Source organism: Hydra viridissima, unplaced genomic scaffold (genome assembly GCF_058129835.1).
Source record: "Hydra viridissima isolate aposymbiotic clone 2 unplaced genomic scaffold, HvirCarnegie_v1 scaffold_5, whole genome shotgun sequence".
Lineage (NCBI taxonomy): Eukaryota > Metazoa > Cnidaria > Hydrozoa > Anthoathecata > Hydridae > Hydra > Hydra viridissima.
The window spans coordinates 9832900-9851196 of NW_028324304.1; the positions used below are offsets into that span (position 1 = coordinate 9832900).

General features: G+C 27.9%; 2 pseudogenes across 2 annotated transcripts; both read right to left on the bottom strand.

Moving 5' to 3' along the window:
• Positions 1-423: 423 nt before the first annotated feature.
• Positions 424-4881, bottom strand: LOC149888544 (uncharacterized; annotated as a pseudogene). Its single transcript, XR_016452535.1, has 6 exons — positions 4450-4881; positions 4198-4340; positions 2000-2249; positions 1700-1870; positions 989-1343; positions 424-805 (listed from the first exon to the last, which is right to left on the bottom strand). The product of XR_016452535.1 is annotated as an uncharacterized LOC149888544 (transcript).
• LOC149888545 (uncharacterized) lies at positions 4835-9418 on the bottom strand (annotated as a pseudogene). Its single transcript, XR_016452830.1, has 4 exons — positions 8931-9418; positions 7905-8030; positions 7588-7684; positions 4835-6703 (listed from the first exon to the last, which is right to left on the bottom strand). The product of XR_016452830.1 is annotated as an uncharacterized LOC149888545 (transcript).
• Positions 9419-18297: the final 8879 nt, after the last annotated feature.

Here is an 18297-nt window from a genome sequence, read left to right on the forward strand (position 1 = left end):
GTTTAGCTGTATAAAGCAATCTTAGCTTTTTTATACACTCTAAAGTTAAAAGTGTTAAATTACACTAAAAAGGTGTGCAGCATGAAATACACCAAAACGGTGTTAATTTGCACCGTTTTGGTGTATTTCATGCTGCACACCGTTTTAGTGTTAATTTACACCGTTTTGGTGTATATTTACACCATTTTGGTGTATTTCATGCTGCACACCGTTTTAGTGTCAATTTACACCGTTTTAGTGTCAATTTACACCATTTAAGTATATTTCATAATGCACACCGTTTCAGTGTATTTTACACCGTTTTGGTATTTCATGCTACACACATTTTAAGGGTTAATTTACACCGTTTTAGTGTTCATTTTTGGTGTTGATAACAACATACATACACAAATATTATTTATAAAATACATAAAACTATATTCATGTTTACGTTCTACTCATAAAAAAAAAGCTATGTTTATAAAAATGTTTTTATCGTACAATTACAATAAAGATTTTAATAGTTGATTTGCCTTTATTGATAAAGGAAGACTTTTTTTTAAAATCGCAACTCCCAACATTTCCCAAAATGATTTTATCCTGAAGGATATTCCAGGTTGAACGCATAAAAAAAAACATAATTTGGCGTATCAACAAGATAATTTCTTTGGACAACCACAACACCTTCAATGCATAGAATATATTCTTCTCCTTCAAGATAGACTGTAGGCTGCATGTCGGTCAATTCAGGTTTTTGCTTAACAATAACAGAGCGAGGATTTAAATAATGATTAATAGCCATCAAAAGGTCGTCGTCATCATAATCCTAAAATATCGTTAAAAAAAATTTCTAAACACCTTTTTTTAATAAATGAATAAAAAATTTCTAACAAATGAATAAAAAATTTTTAATTAAATTAACATTTAATGTTATAGAAACACCATAGAAACAAGCTAAACTTTTATCGAAGCCGAAAAAAAAAAAATTTAAAACAATATTATGACATACCTGTAGTGTCTTTAGAGCCTTTCTCAGAAGATGTCCGTTTGAAGCTAAAAAAGCTCTGCAAGTAGCAACTTCAAGACCAACATCCAGTTCAACCTCTTGATACCAGAGTTCCTCGCTATGAATGATTGCTGGAAAACGTTATATAATATCAGCAACTTTAGGGTAGCTAATAGAAATCCATTCTTTGCGTTGACGAAAGGTATATTGTATACGGTTTTTAAGAAAATCAACATCTTGCTCGCATTTCCTCATTTCAGCTTGCATGGCTAGCTCATGAAATTGATAGCTAAAATCATCTTCTTCATCATTATGAGCATTCTGTGTGACAGTTGTAACAGAAGAATTTATTTTATGCCTATACATATAAATATGTATATCAATATATATATATATATATATATATATATATATATATATATATATATATATATATATATATATATATATATAATATACTTTCATATAAACTAAAATCTAAACCTAATACTAATAATAATTCCTAACCTTGCCCCAAACAAGGTTAACATATGCAGACTACCCCTTTGCATGCTCTCCCTAAGTCAGTCAATGTGTGTACTTACCATTTTTCATAAAAATTGCTGACCAGGACATTTTTTACAAAAAAAGATACTTATGAGGCCAATAAATACCGGATCCACAAAAATGTTCCCATAAATAACTCTATTGGTATAATTATGTTTTATTTATTACTTACTTGCACTGAAAAGCTTTTTTTCTAGCAATAGGTTTCTTCTAAAGTTCTTAAACTTATTCGTTAGACACTTTAACCACATCGAGCCATCTCCATTTATGTCTATGAGGGTTGGATACCGTAGAAGCATTTTATTCACTACTGCCTTCAGATCCTTGGGATAAGGATACCTTTTAAAAAAAAAGTATAACTACTGTTAAAAAATAAACCAATATAATATAAGGTCAAATTATGTTTTGCACTTTAATTTAAAATAATGTCAAATTATTAAAAATTGTAATTAATATTATTATACTAACAATGTGGTTTTGCAAACTGACATAAAAAGCAGATCTACAATCTGCAATCTTGTAGAGGATGTTAAACTGACTAAGATAGGCTGATCTCCATTAAATTGAGGAAGAAAATCAGGAAGCTCTAAGGTAAGCCTCTTACAATAAACACTCAAATTTGATTTTTTTTTTAGATAATTGGGTTAAAGGAATATTCTTTGAAGTCAATGATGGTGAAGTTAATATGGTGTTACTTGTACTTTCAGCATCCATTTCACTATAAAAAAAAAAAAAAATGCAATTAAATGTGACAGAGCTTTGGTAAAGTTTTTATTTACCATAATTGGTATATAATAAGAGCTTTGGAAGACTAAAAATTTGATATATATAAAGCTATTCACGAAAGTTTAAACGATTGCAGAATTTTTATCAAGTATGTTTGGTTTTTGTTTAATAAAGAAAAACTGTAAAATGATATCGACTTAATTTTTTTTATTTATTAAAGAAAAAGTAATTAGCTTTAAAATGAATATGAACATGTTATAAAAATTTTAATATTTAGTTAGAAAAAAAGCTATAACAAAAAATCTTATAGGAAAAATAAGAAGCACAAAAGATTAAACAAATTGCAACATTCAAACAAAAAATGAAAAAAAAGCGAAATTAATATTTGAAGTGTCCTCCTTTGTTTTTATAGCAAAGATAAACTCGTTTATGCATTGATTCAACTAACTTCATGCACATCACGCGAGGTACCTTCAGCCAGTACTCATTCAAAAGTTGCTTTAAATGCTGAGTTGATTGAATTTCATGGTATGTCAGTTGATTGTCGATCCAAGACCAAATATTTTCAATTGGGTTGAGATCTGGTGATCTAGGGCACCAGGGCATCACATTCAACTTTTTTTTCAAAAAATATTCTTTGATTGAGTGTGCTGTATGAGCTGAAGCCCCGTCTTGTTGAAAGATGAATTGCTTGCTTCTGCCATACAAGTGTCTGATTGATGGAACTAAACACGTTTCCAATGTGTTCTTGTAGGTGTATTGATTAATTCGGCCTTCATACAGCTCACAGAAGCCTATACCTTTGTGAGAAAAACATCCCCAGATGCCAACCGAACCTCCACCGCCTTGTCGACGATGTTGCAAAAACCTGTCTGAATATTTCTCAGTTGCAAATCTTTTGACATAGATTCTTCCCTTGCGGTTTACAATTTGAAAGTTAGCCTCATCACTCCAAATACCTTTTGCCCACTGTTCTACAGACCAGTCCAGCCTTTTTTTGGACCACACTCGTCGTTTACGTTTATCCGTGATTGAAAGAATAGGTTTTCTAGCAGCTGTTTACGTTCCATTACCTTTGTCCAACAAAGTTCGTCTCACAAGCTCTCTGCTAACTTTTGGATTATTTTTTGACTCATTGAAGATTTGTGCTAGCTTTTTGTAGCTGAGTCTGGGGTTTTCTCTGCTCATTCTGAATATACCATTTTTGTCACGGTTGCTGAGTTTGGATGGTCTCCCAGTATGCGGCATGTCGGAGACGTCCTTGGTAAGTTCCCAGGTTTTGATGATTTTTCTAACGCAATATTCAGAAATGTTAAGTATTTTGCCTATTTGAACGTCTGTGTGATTTTTTGTCCGCGCCATACCAATATTTGCCATTTGATGTCACTAGAAACTGATTTTCGAACCATTTGCACGCAATTGAAATTATTTGAAATTCACAATATTTTAAGTTGATTTTTAATGAATTAAAAGCTGCCTGATGATGTTGTGATGAATCTTTTGATTGAAAAACTACTCAATTATTTGCTAATTAATTGATAAATTTGCTGCGAAAAAAAATTTCGCAGCGGATTTATCAATTAATTAGCAAATAATTGATCCTAAATAAAATCGTTTAAACTTTTGTGAAACCTCTAAATTTGTATCACCTACCTTTTAATGAAATTTCTGAGTAGACGGTAATGAGTCAAAACCTACTTTTTTTTATTCTATTAACAAATGACCTATTTACCAAATTGGAAAAATAATTATTTTGATATCTATTTCCGTTAGATTTTTATTCAAGAAAAACCGAAGATTAGATTTGAAAATTCTGCAATCGTTTAAACTTTCGTGAATAGCTGTATATATCCAATTTTTATTATAATCTATCATCATACAGTAGTGATCTAATTTAATTGTAGTGACCATTTAATCAAAGAGAAGTAAAAATCACTAACCTGTCATCAAATAGAACTGTCATGTACAATTGTGCTCTGGAGGTAGAAGCTTTGCTGAAAAAATACAAAATACAGAAAAACAGGAAAAAATAATAAGAAATAACAATACATACTTTAATTTGATGTTTAAACAATATATCAAACTAATAATAAAAAAGACTTTATTTAAACGGATTGTGAATTGCTAAATCATTACAATTAATACAAAGAAGATTTCATTTATATAGCACAGTAAAAATATTTTGGCACAACTATATCAAGTTCTTTAATCAAGTAAATTGGCAATGGATGATGGTCGTGTAAGTCGTTGACTGTTACAAAAATGTATTTTGACAATCTAATTATGTGAAAAGCTTGAATGTGTTCATCATATTCAACTGTAGAACATAGTTGACACTGTAAGAATATTGTTGAACTGCACTTGTAGGTAGCAATAATGCTAGCAAACTCCTGAGGCCTAAGAAGGACACAGTCACCAATTCGGTGCAAAATAGAATTATAACTTGCAGACTTAGCATAAATTGTTTTAGTAAGCTCGGGCCAGTTTGTGCTAAAGACTTGCTTGACAAGAAATGGAAGACAAGACACATCAATTTCCGTAGTTCCTTTAAGAATAATTTCTACATCAACAAAATCATTTCTTGTTCGATCATATGCTTCCCTTTTCTGAAATTTGCATACCATTGTGTATTGGATATTTTTAAAGTTCTTCGAGTTTGACGCAAACTTCTTGTGCACCTGATGGACTCCTTCAAAACGCAAACAAGAAGCCACACTGAGGATTCCGGGCTGTTCAAGAAGATGAGGGTAATGCACTGTATAATGTTGTTTTGGTGATACAGAACTATTGGGAAAATTTTCCATCACTGATACCAAGTGTCTTTCACAAATTTCCTTGAACTTTGGTAGCTGTTCTATGTCAAATGATGTTGCAAAACTAATATCCACTAACTGACACAAAAGCTTCCATTTACTCCAGACTGGATCACTTTTGGGAAAGTAATCAGCAAAGAGAACACCAAATAATATCATAAAACACCATATTTGAACTGCTTTGCCCTTAATTTCTTTTTTCACCACAGGCCCAGGTTTATTTGTTTTATCAGCACCTTTGAATTAAAATGTATTCATCAAAGTATTGATCTGTTTCCAAGTTATGAACTTGCTTTCAACTGCATAATTCAATATTAACTTCATCTCCTTCGGGCAACAACCTTCAAGAAGATCATGCATAATGTCAGGAGGAAGAGATAGAACAGGGTAAAAATTCTTGAGACAGTGAAGCGGTGAACAACAGACAACACCATAAGCAGTACTCAAAGAAGCATCTTCCTGAACCTTTTCTACTATAGAACTATGATTACTTACAGTTCGTAAAATGCAATCTTTTGATGCAAATAATGTTTTCAATCTGGGTTTAGTTATCATACAATAACAACATGGTCTAGAAGAGTTAAAACCACATGTAAAACCACCAATGAGATGAGATCCTACAATATCTCCAAGAAAGCTAACAAAACATACAGGGTAATGTTTATTCTGTATATATACACCATTTGATTGTAAATCATTTAAGTCATTTATGAATACTTTAAGAATAGCTGGAAAGCCAAATTCTGTAATGTGTCTTGCTGAAGATAACAGGACAAGATTGTGATGCTTTAACTGACTTCTATACTTTTTTTGCAAATTTATAATACAAAAATAAAGACAGAATGTCTTGTGTTTTTTTTGAGTTTGTTGCCGCAAAGGGTTTGAATTAGATCCAAAACCATCTGAGTATAATATGATTCCTATACTTTCTGGATGGATAGCAAAAAACATATTCTGCTGAAGTAACTTTCCATGTACAAAATCATCGCAGATTTTTGGAGGATTTGTTATTGAATTTGCGTTCTTTATTGCAGATAATTCTAACTGTTCAATCATATTAGCTAAAGACAAATATTGTTTGAGATTTTCTTTGATTGGAACATAAATGTAGTGTTTTTCTGAACTTGAAAGAAAAACTTTTTCAGGAATTATATAAGAAAATTCATTCTTTAATAGAGATTCATACTTTGATTTAACTGAACATGTTACAATAGATGGACCCATGATCTCTTTGAAGTCTTTTATCATGCATAAGTCTGATAAAATTTCATTGAAAGTGGTTTCTGGAACAAACTTCCTGCAAGTAAATTTTAGCTTCAAGTCACAAAAGAGCTTTTCATAAGAAGGTTGTACAACTAAACTTTCTGCTTCCATAATTTGATTTTCAGTTGCATTAATAGTAATATCTTCATACAAGAGTGGATCATGTATGTTTGTAAATGGTAGATTACTCAGATTAATTTTACACTTTCTTGATGAATGTGATGTTAATGAGTTATAACACAAAAATTGCTGGTAGCAAACATGGCATTTATACTTTTGCATAGGATGGAAGTGATATATGTGACCATGGAGTTTCCTTTCATTTATGCACTTGAAAAAGCAGTATGGACAGTAGTGCATTGGTAGATCACTAAAAAAATATAAATATTTATTTGTTTCTTTAACTGCAGATTCTTTTTCTAAATTAATTATAAATTGTTTCTCATCAAGAATTAAAAGAACTACAACTTTTAAAAAAGTAACAGACATTTGAACAGTATGGGTACCCAAACTTGAAATTGCATAAATTATAAATTTCAAAATTACTAAATAAAGGAATGTAAATGCAAAGAAAAATCACTCTTGTATTAAACTGCAACAGAAATAAAATTTTATAGTTGATAAAAACAATAGTTTTTGAACTTTTTTTTTTTCTTTAAATTTTTAAAAAGTGAATATATTTTCTTTATTATATTGATATTATTATTAGAAACTAACATGCATTGAATAACTTTAATATATATTTAATTTATAATTAAAATTGTATTGGTTTATACTTTTAAGATAATGTCATTAAAATCATTTTAAATGATTTCCAATTTAATCACTTTTAAATAACAGAAACATGTTTTTAAATAACCCCAACATTTTAACACTTATAAAAGATATTACCAAAGAAAAGATTTTGTAATTACTTATATTATTTAAACCTTTATTATTATTTATATTATTTACATTTTTGTTTATATAATTTAATAATATAACTCTTCTTATTAAATAAATTCTAATATAAATTTAATGCATATGCTTTGCAATTTTTTCTTATATCATTATTAGAGAGAAAATTTAAACAGAAAACAATTGTAAAAAAAGATAGAACCCTTAATAAGCTGCCAAGATTCATGTTTTAAAAATACAAGAGGTTGCAAAGCTCTCTTGAGCACCTCACCTCCTCTCTTTTCATATTCTTTTTTTTTTATATCACTCATTACCATATCATGCTATCATATTTTAATATGTACATTAAATAATTACTTCATTTCTTGAACTTGCAATAACTCAGGAGTAGAAGTGATGGGATCATTGTGCGATTCAGGAGAAGTATGATCCTGAATAACATGTGGAACAAATTCTGAAAATTGAAATAAAAAGTTAATGTTAATAAATAATACAATGTCATTCAATGAAATAATGATATGATTATATAGTAACTCTCCATTTAATCTAAAGTTGGTTTATTATCTGAAATATTATTTCAAAAGTGTGATAATAAAAAATATACATTATAGTATATAAACTAGATGAAAACACTTTTTTTTTTCCATTATTAAACCAGATAAAAAAAAACTAACCATCTAAAGAACTACACAAAATAAGTTGGGTATTAGGTTCCAGTTCGTGCAGCATCTCATCTTCATCAATTCCCATTCGCCCTCGTGTACAAACAATAGTTGCATTTGTATTCAACTTAGAATTAGCTAACACAAAATATTTATAAATTAGAGAACCCTATTTATAAATATCTTTTTATATTACAACCATAATTTATATTTAAACAATAGCGTTAAATATAAATATTTAACTCTATGGTTTTATTACCTATAGGTAATAAAACCATGATATTTCTTAAACTTATATTTATGTTAGTTAGTTAAATAACTATATAATTTATTATAAGTTATTATAACCATATAATAATGATAGTATGAGTTGGTTATATTAATAATAGTTGAATTATATTACCTTTTATAAGTTATATTACCTTATATAAGTATGTTACCTTATATAAGTATACCTTATATAAGTATATTACCTTAGTATATATAACTTATATAAGTATATTACCTTACATAAGTTTAGGGAATATCAAATGTAATTAGTTCCTAATGTTGTATTAACAATAATTGTGTAATTTTAAACAATACTTTAATATTTATTATTATTATTACTATTATTATATATATTATATATATACATATATAAATTATATATAATAATAATAATAATAATAATAATAATAATAATAATAATAATAATAATAATAATAATAATAATAGTAATAATAATAATAGTAATAAAAATAATAATAATAGTAATAGTAATAATAATAAAAATAATAATAATAATAATAATAATAATAATAATAATAATAATAATAATAATAATAATAATAATAATAATAATAATAATAATAATAATAATAATAATAATAATAATAGTAATAATAATAATAGTAATAAAAATAATAATAATAGTAATAGTAATAATAATAAAAATAATAATAATAATAATAATAATAATAATAATAATAATAATAATAATAATAATAATAATAATAATGTTAATTATAATATAACTTTTAAAAAAACAAAATTTACCTTTTTCAAGAAACTGTGAAAGTGTAGTTCCAGGTTTAACAACTATACCTTTAGGAACATCGGATGTAAATGATGCATATACATGAAAAACAGGCATTTTTAATTAACTTTTTCATTTACTAACACATAATAACGTGATAATAACCTTTCTTACTTTGAATTTAAATAAAATTCTTTTTCACGTAATATAAACTTTTTCCGTTTACTACAGTGGGATCCTTATCACTTTTTTGCTTTTTTTATATATAATTAGCAAAATCTAAATACAAATCGATTTTTATACAAAATTAACAAAGCAATTATGTAATAATGGTTAGACAAATAGTAATACATATTTGCTCACTGATTAAAAAAATTATGCTATTTTTTCGGGATATTTTTAGAATTATTTTTTTTTAAATCCTTAACTATTAAAAAATCTTTTTGGATTTCCTAAATGTCCCTTCAATTACTTCCATTTAACAGGAGACCTGTAGCAGTTTATCTCCTCCGCCTGATTTATCACCTCCCTCCATAGAAAACCTAAAACGAGGTTGCGCTTTCAGATAATAGCTATTAGAATTGTGCCTAATGCGTCCAATGATATATTAAAAATAACTAGCTGTCTAACTTCCACGTATTTTTTGAAGCAAAAATCGGCCATTATGGGGGGCAAATTTAACAAATCAAAAGCTTCGTATTTGTTTTGTTTTGATAAATAGCGTAAAGATTTTGCCCCCCATAACGGCCGATTTTTGCTTCACTTTTTCTTATACCGATTTACGGCAGTTAGACATCTAGTTTATTCTTAATATATCATTGAATGCGTCTGTTTCAGCGCAATAAACTTTAATAACAACAACTAAAAGGAAAGACAAGGTCAACAATTCTAGAAATTAAATTTACTCGCTCATGTTGTGATGTTCCAACTTTATATTTTTAAAAGGTATTTAAAGAAAAACAATAGTGATATAAGTTATATTATAACTTATAATTTTAAATTAACTAGTTATGCATTTTTTTTAGAAATACTTTAGAATTTGTTTTATATGTGGCTGATTTATCACCTCCTCCTAGTAAATTACTTATCTTACTTCTGATTTATCACCTCCTCCTCCCCCCCCCCCCCCCCCCCCTAGTAAATTACTTATCTTACTTCTGATTTATCACCTCCCCCTAGTAGAATAGTGTTAGAAAAGTATTGAGCGATAGTGATAAAAATTATACAACCTACTGATGTATTTTTGTTGTAATTTTTTTATAATTTGTTTCTTATGATTTATTATCTCGGCGCTAATTTACTTTTCTACCCCACTATTTTTATTTTTGATTATGATAGAGAATTTTATCCTGATTAAGAATCGTATAAAAACATACACCTGAAAACCAAAGGAAAGTTCTCTAATTTGATGTTGAAGTGTCAAAAAAATATACCAAAAACGCTAATATTCGCCATCTTTTTTTACAACACTTTAAAATTTCACTATTTAATTACGCAGCCTGGTTTCTGTGTTTAAAAGTAATTAAAATTCTCATGAAAATTCAGAAAGTATTCATGAAAATTCCGATGCAAAAAATTTGCAAAAAACAAAATGTAATTATAAAAGACTCTCTCTATAAGAAATTTTTCTTTATTTCTGTTTTAAAATTAAAATGGCGAATCTGGACGACCGACTATTATTGAGTTTGATAGCCTTAATTTACCGGAAATTGGTCGCAGGTTTAAAAACAATAATAACGAGTGTATCCGTTGGTGCAGGGAGTTTGGTTTACTTGCTATCAATATGATTTGTCCTCGATGTAACATCCAGTGCAACGAACAAAATAGCCATAATGTTGATGGAAAGATTTGGAGATGCATGCAAATAATAGGTATTACCTATATTTGGACTAGTAGCGCCGGAAAAAGACGTGGCCTTTCAATAGAAGACATTCAAAAGGATTTAGAAATTGGTAGCAATAAAACTGTTGATGAATGGAATCAATTTTTTAGAGACATTACCGTTACTTATTTCCTTAATAACCGTGTGCAATTAGGAGGACCAGGTTCAATAGTGGAAATAGTTGAATCACTTTTTTCAAGAAGGAAATACAACCGAGGTAGAATTGTAGAAGATCAATGGATTTTTGGTACGATATAGCGAATAAAGAAGGGTTACTCATTCCTGTAGCGCACCGCGATGCTGCAACCTTCTACCCATCATCATACAATGGATTCGTCCTGGAACTGAAATATGGAGCGATATGTGGGCAGCATACCGAGGTTTAGCAGCGCAAGGTTTTCAACATGGTACAGTAATACAATACTTTACATTTTGTTGATCCCGCAACAAGTGTTACAACAAACAGGGTTGAGGCAATGTGGCAAAGAAGTAAAGCCAAATTTAAAGCTATGTTTGGGCCCACAAATCGAGAAATGATTCCCGATTATTTGTCAGAATTTATGTAGATGAATATCCCGTTTGAATAATATTTTTGTATATAGTAACATTTGTTTATCTAAAATCATTAATAAATTTTTAAAAAAATCTATATAATCTGAAAATAAGAAAAAAAGTTATTGAAATTCGAAGTTTTTTCAAAAAAAAAAAAATAAAAAGAAAATACATAACAAATTTCTTCATAAAATGTTTTAGCGAAATAAAAACCGGGCTATAAAAATTTTTTAATGAATAATTTCGTGTTTACGGCATTAATTATTAATTTAGTAGTGTTGTAAAAAAAGATGGCGAATATCAGCGTTTTTGGTATATTTTTTTGACAATTCAACATCAAATTAGAGAACTTTCCTTTGGTTTTTAGGTCTATGTTTTTATACGATTCTTAATCAGGATAAAATTCTCTATCATAATCAAAAATAAAAATAGTGGGGTAGAAAAGTGAATTAGCGCCGTAGGGTAGTGTTACATGAGTATTGAGCGATAGTAATAAAAATTATACAACCTAGTTGTGTATTTTTGTTGTAAATTTTTATAATTTGTTTTATATGTGGCTGATTTATCACCTCATCTTAGTAAATTTTTTATCTTACTTTTGATTTATCACCTCCCCCTAGTAGGATAATGTTAGAAAAGTATTGAGCGATAGTGATAAAAATTATACAAGCTAGTTATGTAATTTTGTTGTAAATTTTTATAATTTGTTTTATATGTGGCTGATTTATCACCTAATCTTAGTAAATTATTTATCTTACTTCTGATTTATCACCTCTCCCCTAGTAAATCACTAACCTTGCGAAAGTGATTTTATCATTTCCAAATAAAATTTTATCTTTCAATATTCACTCTAACTCCATAAATAATGCAATAAGATTTTAAAAAGAAAAGGTGTTTTTACGCAACATCCCTAGTCAAAGTGCCATCATAATATATTGGGATATTGTCTAAAAACATCTTTTTAACCTTTTATTTGGAGAGCTGACATTTTTGTTATCGACTACTAATACATTTTGATAGTAGTTTTAATTTTCCACACATTGGTTTTTCAATTATTTTTTTTTGAGACAACTTATTGTTCATGAATGTTTTTTTTCTTTGGTAATTTATATAAAATTTTATTGCAGATCTTCATGAATATACTTCATAAAAGAGATGAAGTTCACTGAGGAGGAAAAAAAGACTTCCAAGGCTGTACAATCTTCACACTTCCAAGGCTGTAGCGATCAATTCATCAATCTATATTAATGAATGTTTAGAAAAACGACTTCTTCCATTTATTCACAAGTATCATGGAGACTTTAACTATTTATTTTGGTCAGATTTAGCAGGTCTCATTATTCTAAAGATTCTCTAAATTGGATGGACCAATATGTCTATTACGTTGATAAAGAATCCAATCCCCCAAATGTGCCTCAAGCACGACCAATTGAATATTTTTGGGGACATTTGGCACAGAAGGTTTACGAGGGAGATTGGCAAGCTTCAACAGAGCAAGTTTTGATTGATCGCATTAAACTAAAACTACAAGAAATTGATTTAAACTTTTTACAGTCGCATATGAAAGGCGTCAGAGCAAAATTGAGATCAATTGCAGATGGTGGTGTTTTTTCATATAAAAAATAATATATTTTTATTAAAAGATAAATACTTTATTTTAAAAAAATATAATAGTTTGTTTTTTTATTTATAAATAAGTTATTGACGTTTTTATTTTGTCCGATAACTTCCGCATCACCCGTTACAAACTACAAATTTATGAAGTTTTCATATGTAAAATGTTAAGTTAAAATTTTTAAAATATATTTAAATGAGCCGGAGAAAAAAAGTTAGGAGCCAGAGCCATAAGTTGAGGATTACTTAGTCAGAAAACTTAGCCATAAAAAAACTTAGGAGTTCAAACAAAGTTGGAACCGAAACCTGATCTGTCAGGCGAGTATAAAGGCAAGTATAAAATAAGACACCTACGGATTTCATTTTCACTTGTATTTATCTTTTAATGTCTATACTTTTACATTTTCTATCAAATTTATTGGAAACAAATTGCACAACAATCATGACAATATAATAATAATTATTTTCCTTAAATTATATCAATTAACTTTATGCAACGATTTTTGAAAATATTTTTCTATAATATAATGTATATAAAACCATACAAACTATGTAAAACCATATTAAGTTTTTTATAACTAATATAATAATACACATCGTAACATTCGTAAATTTCCGAAAAATGAATTCGTTGAGAGAACAGAAAACATTAGCTATCGGTAGTGCACAACAAACCAAACTGTTTTTTATGGAGTCTTTAATATTCTAAAATCATTTTTTGATAATAAATCCATTATTTTTTTTATTCATCAGTGTTTGCATTGCGTTTCATAAACATCATAACTGAACATGAAATGAACTAAACATATATATTATCTAAAAGTAAAGCAAAAATTATTTCAAAAAAAGAAATTTATATATATATATATATATATGTATATATATATATATATATATATATATATATATATATATATATATATATATATATATATATATATATATATATATATATTTCCTTTAAAACTAAAAAGAATTTTTGTCTTCAGTTGATATTTATCAAATACCTGTTACATAAGATGTTAAAATATCTTTGTTAAAAAAATAATAAATAATGTCTTTGATATACTTAAAGAAAATGGATTAAATATGCTGAAAAAATGCTAAACTGAGTTGCCATTTAGTCTATAAAAAAATCTTATTTTAGGTGAAATTTTAAATGGAAAACTACAAGGTGCACTCTTTCACCTGCTAAAAAATTTTGTTGGTTCATGATATTAGGGCTAAATGCCTTTCTGGGGAATAGTGTACTTAAATTTTTTTTTCAAAGTTTGTTCTTCTTTTGACATTTAGTTAAAAGTTTACACAACTCCCCATAATGTAAACAAAACAAAATTTAAAACAATAGATTATCTGGAAATCTCTTTTGGGTTTGAATGAATCCACTTATATTTTTGCCGGCAAGTATTTACGTTTCAAAAAAAAAAAAAAAAAAAAAGATTGATAGCATAGCTAATTGGCGCTACTGCACTTTCGCACCCCCTTTTTTATAATTGATTATGATAAACCATTTTGTAGTCAAAAATTAATTATAATAAACTATGATACATTAGAACTTAGAAATCGATTTTAACTTTTTTTAAATCAACTTAGAAATTACCAGCAGGTAGTACGAATGGTAAATAATAAAACTATCCAACTACACCTCTCAACCCTAAGTTATTTGTAAAAAATGTTTTGAATAAATTTTTGTGACTTTAAAAGTCGCTGTTTTTTTATTTACAAGAGAATAACTTATTATGCAAGTAATGTGCTTTTATAATAATTTTTAAAGAAGAATTTAACAGTTTTGATTCCTAAATAGAAGAATTTTTGAAATTAAATTTATAAACGTTTTATCGCATTTATCTACGTTCGACCTTCACTATAGACGATAATTCGTCTAACTATTTTTTCCCGTGAACTTTGGGAAGTCAGACGAGAAAACTTTGGTTATTTAAAAAAATGAATAATAGCGAAATATAATTACGTTTTGCAGGTTTAACGACGGGGGTAATATGCTATTGCTGAGAGCTTTTAAAGCTTCTTTTTCGTAATCCTTCAAAAGAAAAAAAATAAAAAAATCACAAAGTATTTTAAAAGCATACTTTAAATTATCTTTTTTTTTTTTATATACTGCTTCTGAATAGCACTGATAATTTAATTAACTAAATTTTGGCGCAACCTTTGATTAACCCCTCCCCCCCCCCCCCACCGAAACTTTACGTATTTCATTAAGATCAAAGAAAAGCCGCAGGAACATATTTGTTCCAGTAGATGAGAAATTGCATTAGCGCAAAAACCAAAGTTTTCTCGTATGACTTCCCAAAGTTCGTGGGAAAAAAAAGTCAGACGAAGTATCGTCTACCTTCACTACAAATCTTCAAATCATTCATTTTATTACTATATTTCCCTGTTGAAGAGAAAGAAATAAAGTTAAAACATTTAAACTGCCCATGGATAACTAACGGGATTAGAAAATCATCAAAAACAAAACAAAAATTATATATCAAGTTTTTAAAAAACAGAAATGAAACTAACTTAACTACATACAAGGAATACAAAAATCTGTTTGAAAAAATTAGAAAGAATTCTAAAAAAATATATTATTCAAAACAACTACAAAAAAGCAAAGGTGATATTAAAAAAACCTGGAACATATTGAAAGAAATAATAGGTAAAAACCATACAAAATCAAATGATTTACCTGATAAAATTATCGTTAATGAAACTGAATATATCGACAAAAATTCTATCGCTGAAAACTTTAATAGCTTTTTTGCAAACATAGGCCCTAACATGGCTTCAAAAATTCAATGCCCTGATATCTCCTTCGAAACCTATATCACAAACCAACATCTCTGTTTAAATATTTTCTCTGGACTAAACCATGAAGAACTAGAAATTGCAAAAAACTCACTTAAGACGTATAAGGCTCCTGGGATAGACGACATTTGTAGCTATATAGTTGTAAATGTGTTTTCAGTGATAAAACAACCAATATATGAAATATTTAAATCTTCAATTATTACAGGATCTGTACCGAATAAATTAAAAATAGCTAAGGTAATACCAATATTAAAAACCGGAGATTCATTTACACTAAATAACTACAGACCAATCTCAGTTCTACCTGTATTTTCAAAACTTTTGGAGAGAGTAATATACAATAAACTGTATAAATATCTAACAAATAACAAAATCCTAAATGAAAAACAGTTTGGCTTCCAAAAGCAACATTCAACTGAACACGCAATTCTAGATCTTATTAATAATATAAATAACTCCTTTGAAAACAAAAAATACGTCCTTGGAGTCTTTGTTGATTTATCTAAGGCGTTTGACACAGTAGATCACGCTATTTTAATTAGGAAAATGGAAAAATATGGGATAAAAGGTGTTGCACTAAACTGGTTCAAAAATTTTTTACTAGACAGAAAACAATGCGTTATTGCTCATAAAAAAAAAGCTTCAAAATTACTCAAAATAAAATACGGTGTCCCCCAAGGTTCCATTCTTGCACCTCTTTTGTTTTTAATATACATAAACGATCTTCCTAAAGCCTCGAGTAAATTGGATGTCATAATGTTCGCAGACGACACTAATTTATTTTATGCATCCTCATCTATTACAGAACTTTATGAAACTACAAATACTGAACTTGAAAAAATAAACAGTTGGTTAAAATCTAACAAATTATCGCTAAACACAGAAAAAACCAAATACATTCTTTTTCATCCTAACTTTATAAAAATACCTTCCGATTTACCTTCGTTAAATATAGATAATAAAGAAATAGAGAGAACCCGAGCAACTAAATTTCTAGGGATACTTATTGATGAGAACATCTCTTGGAAATCACATATAGATATTTTAAATACTAAAATATCAAAAAACATTGGTATCCTTTACAAAGCAAGTTCTATACTGTCTCCTGATAATTTAAAGTTCTTATACTTCTCGTTCATACAAAGCTACTACATATACGCTAATGTTGCATGGGCGAGTACACATAGATCCAAACTAACCACACTATATCGAAAACAAAAACATGCTGCAAGAATAGTTTTTAATAAGGATAGACTCTCGCATGCTGAGCCACTATTAAAAAATTTGAAAGCATTAAATGTATATCAAATCAATATATTCCAAAATTTGTTATTTATGCTCAAATATAAACTTGGACTTTTTCCTTCTCACTTTTCAAAGAATTTCTTTCAAAATAGCAACAATAGATACCATACCAGAGGAACGGGAAACTTCAAAGTACCTTTCAAAAAAACTAATCTCTCGCGCTTTTCTATTTCGTACCGTGGTCCTTGTCTATATAACAAATTAGTATCCAAAAATACCCAACTGGAAAAATCGAATAACTTAAATACTCTGAAAACATTATTAAAAGATCTTATTTTAAACACTAACAACTTTATGAACTTTTATTAAGCCTAAAACATTCAAAACTATATATAAAACTAACTTTGTTCCGAAACCAATATCAACTCTAATAACTCTAAAAACTGTAAATAACTCAAAAACAAACAACAACAACAACAGTAATAAATTATATTATTTATCAACACTAATAAATAAATAAATTTTTATTTATCAACACTATATATTAAAAAACGACTTTATATTACCTATTTAGCAAATCGTGTACCTACTTATATTTATGTGTATTGTAATAATATTAAAAAATTAAAAAAAAAAAAAATTTTTTTTTTGTTTTTTTTTCTTTTTTTTTTGTTTTGTCTGCATTCTTTGTTTTTTGCATTTTACTTTCATTCTGTCGAAACTGATGACATGATTTTTTAAATATAAATTTATTTTAAATTGAAGTATCCAAAAATATTAATAACGCAAAGCGGTTTCTTGATGACAAGACCATCGGTCTTCTGCAAGTTTCCCGCGTTCTTTGAAGTAATCTCTAACACTTTACAGTTTTATTTCATATAATATTTGTTATAACGTAATCTTGTGATTTTTTTTTTTTTTTTTTTTTTTTTTTCTCTTTTTTAACTATACTTAAACTGTAAAGATTGTATTATATATTACGAGTTTATAAAGATTAAAGAACAAAAAAATAAAAAATAAAAAAAAAAAAAAAAAAAAAAATATTTTAAAATAATGCTAATGGAAACCAGCTCTATTTATTCCGCAAGGAAATGGTAATTAATTTACGTTAAATTTGATCGCATTATGAACAATGACACATGTTAACAAGATATCTAACTCGCGCTTATGCAGTGAAGCAAATTTTTGCAAGCCAGGTTTGTTTTGCCAGCCTGAAATGACGCAATGATAAATCAAATCAAAGCAAAATTGAATTATTATCAGTTTAAATAAAGCGGCTACCGGCT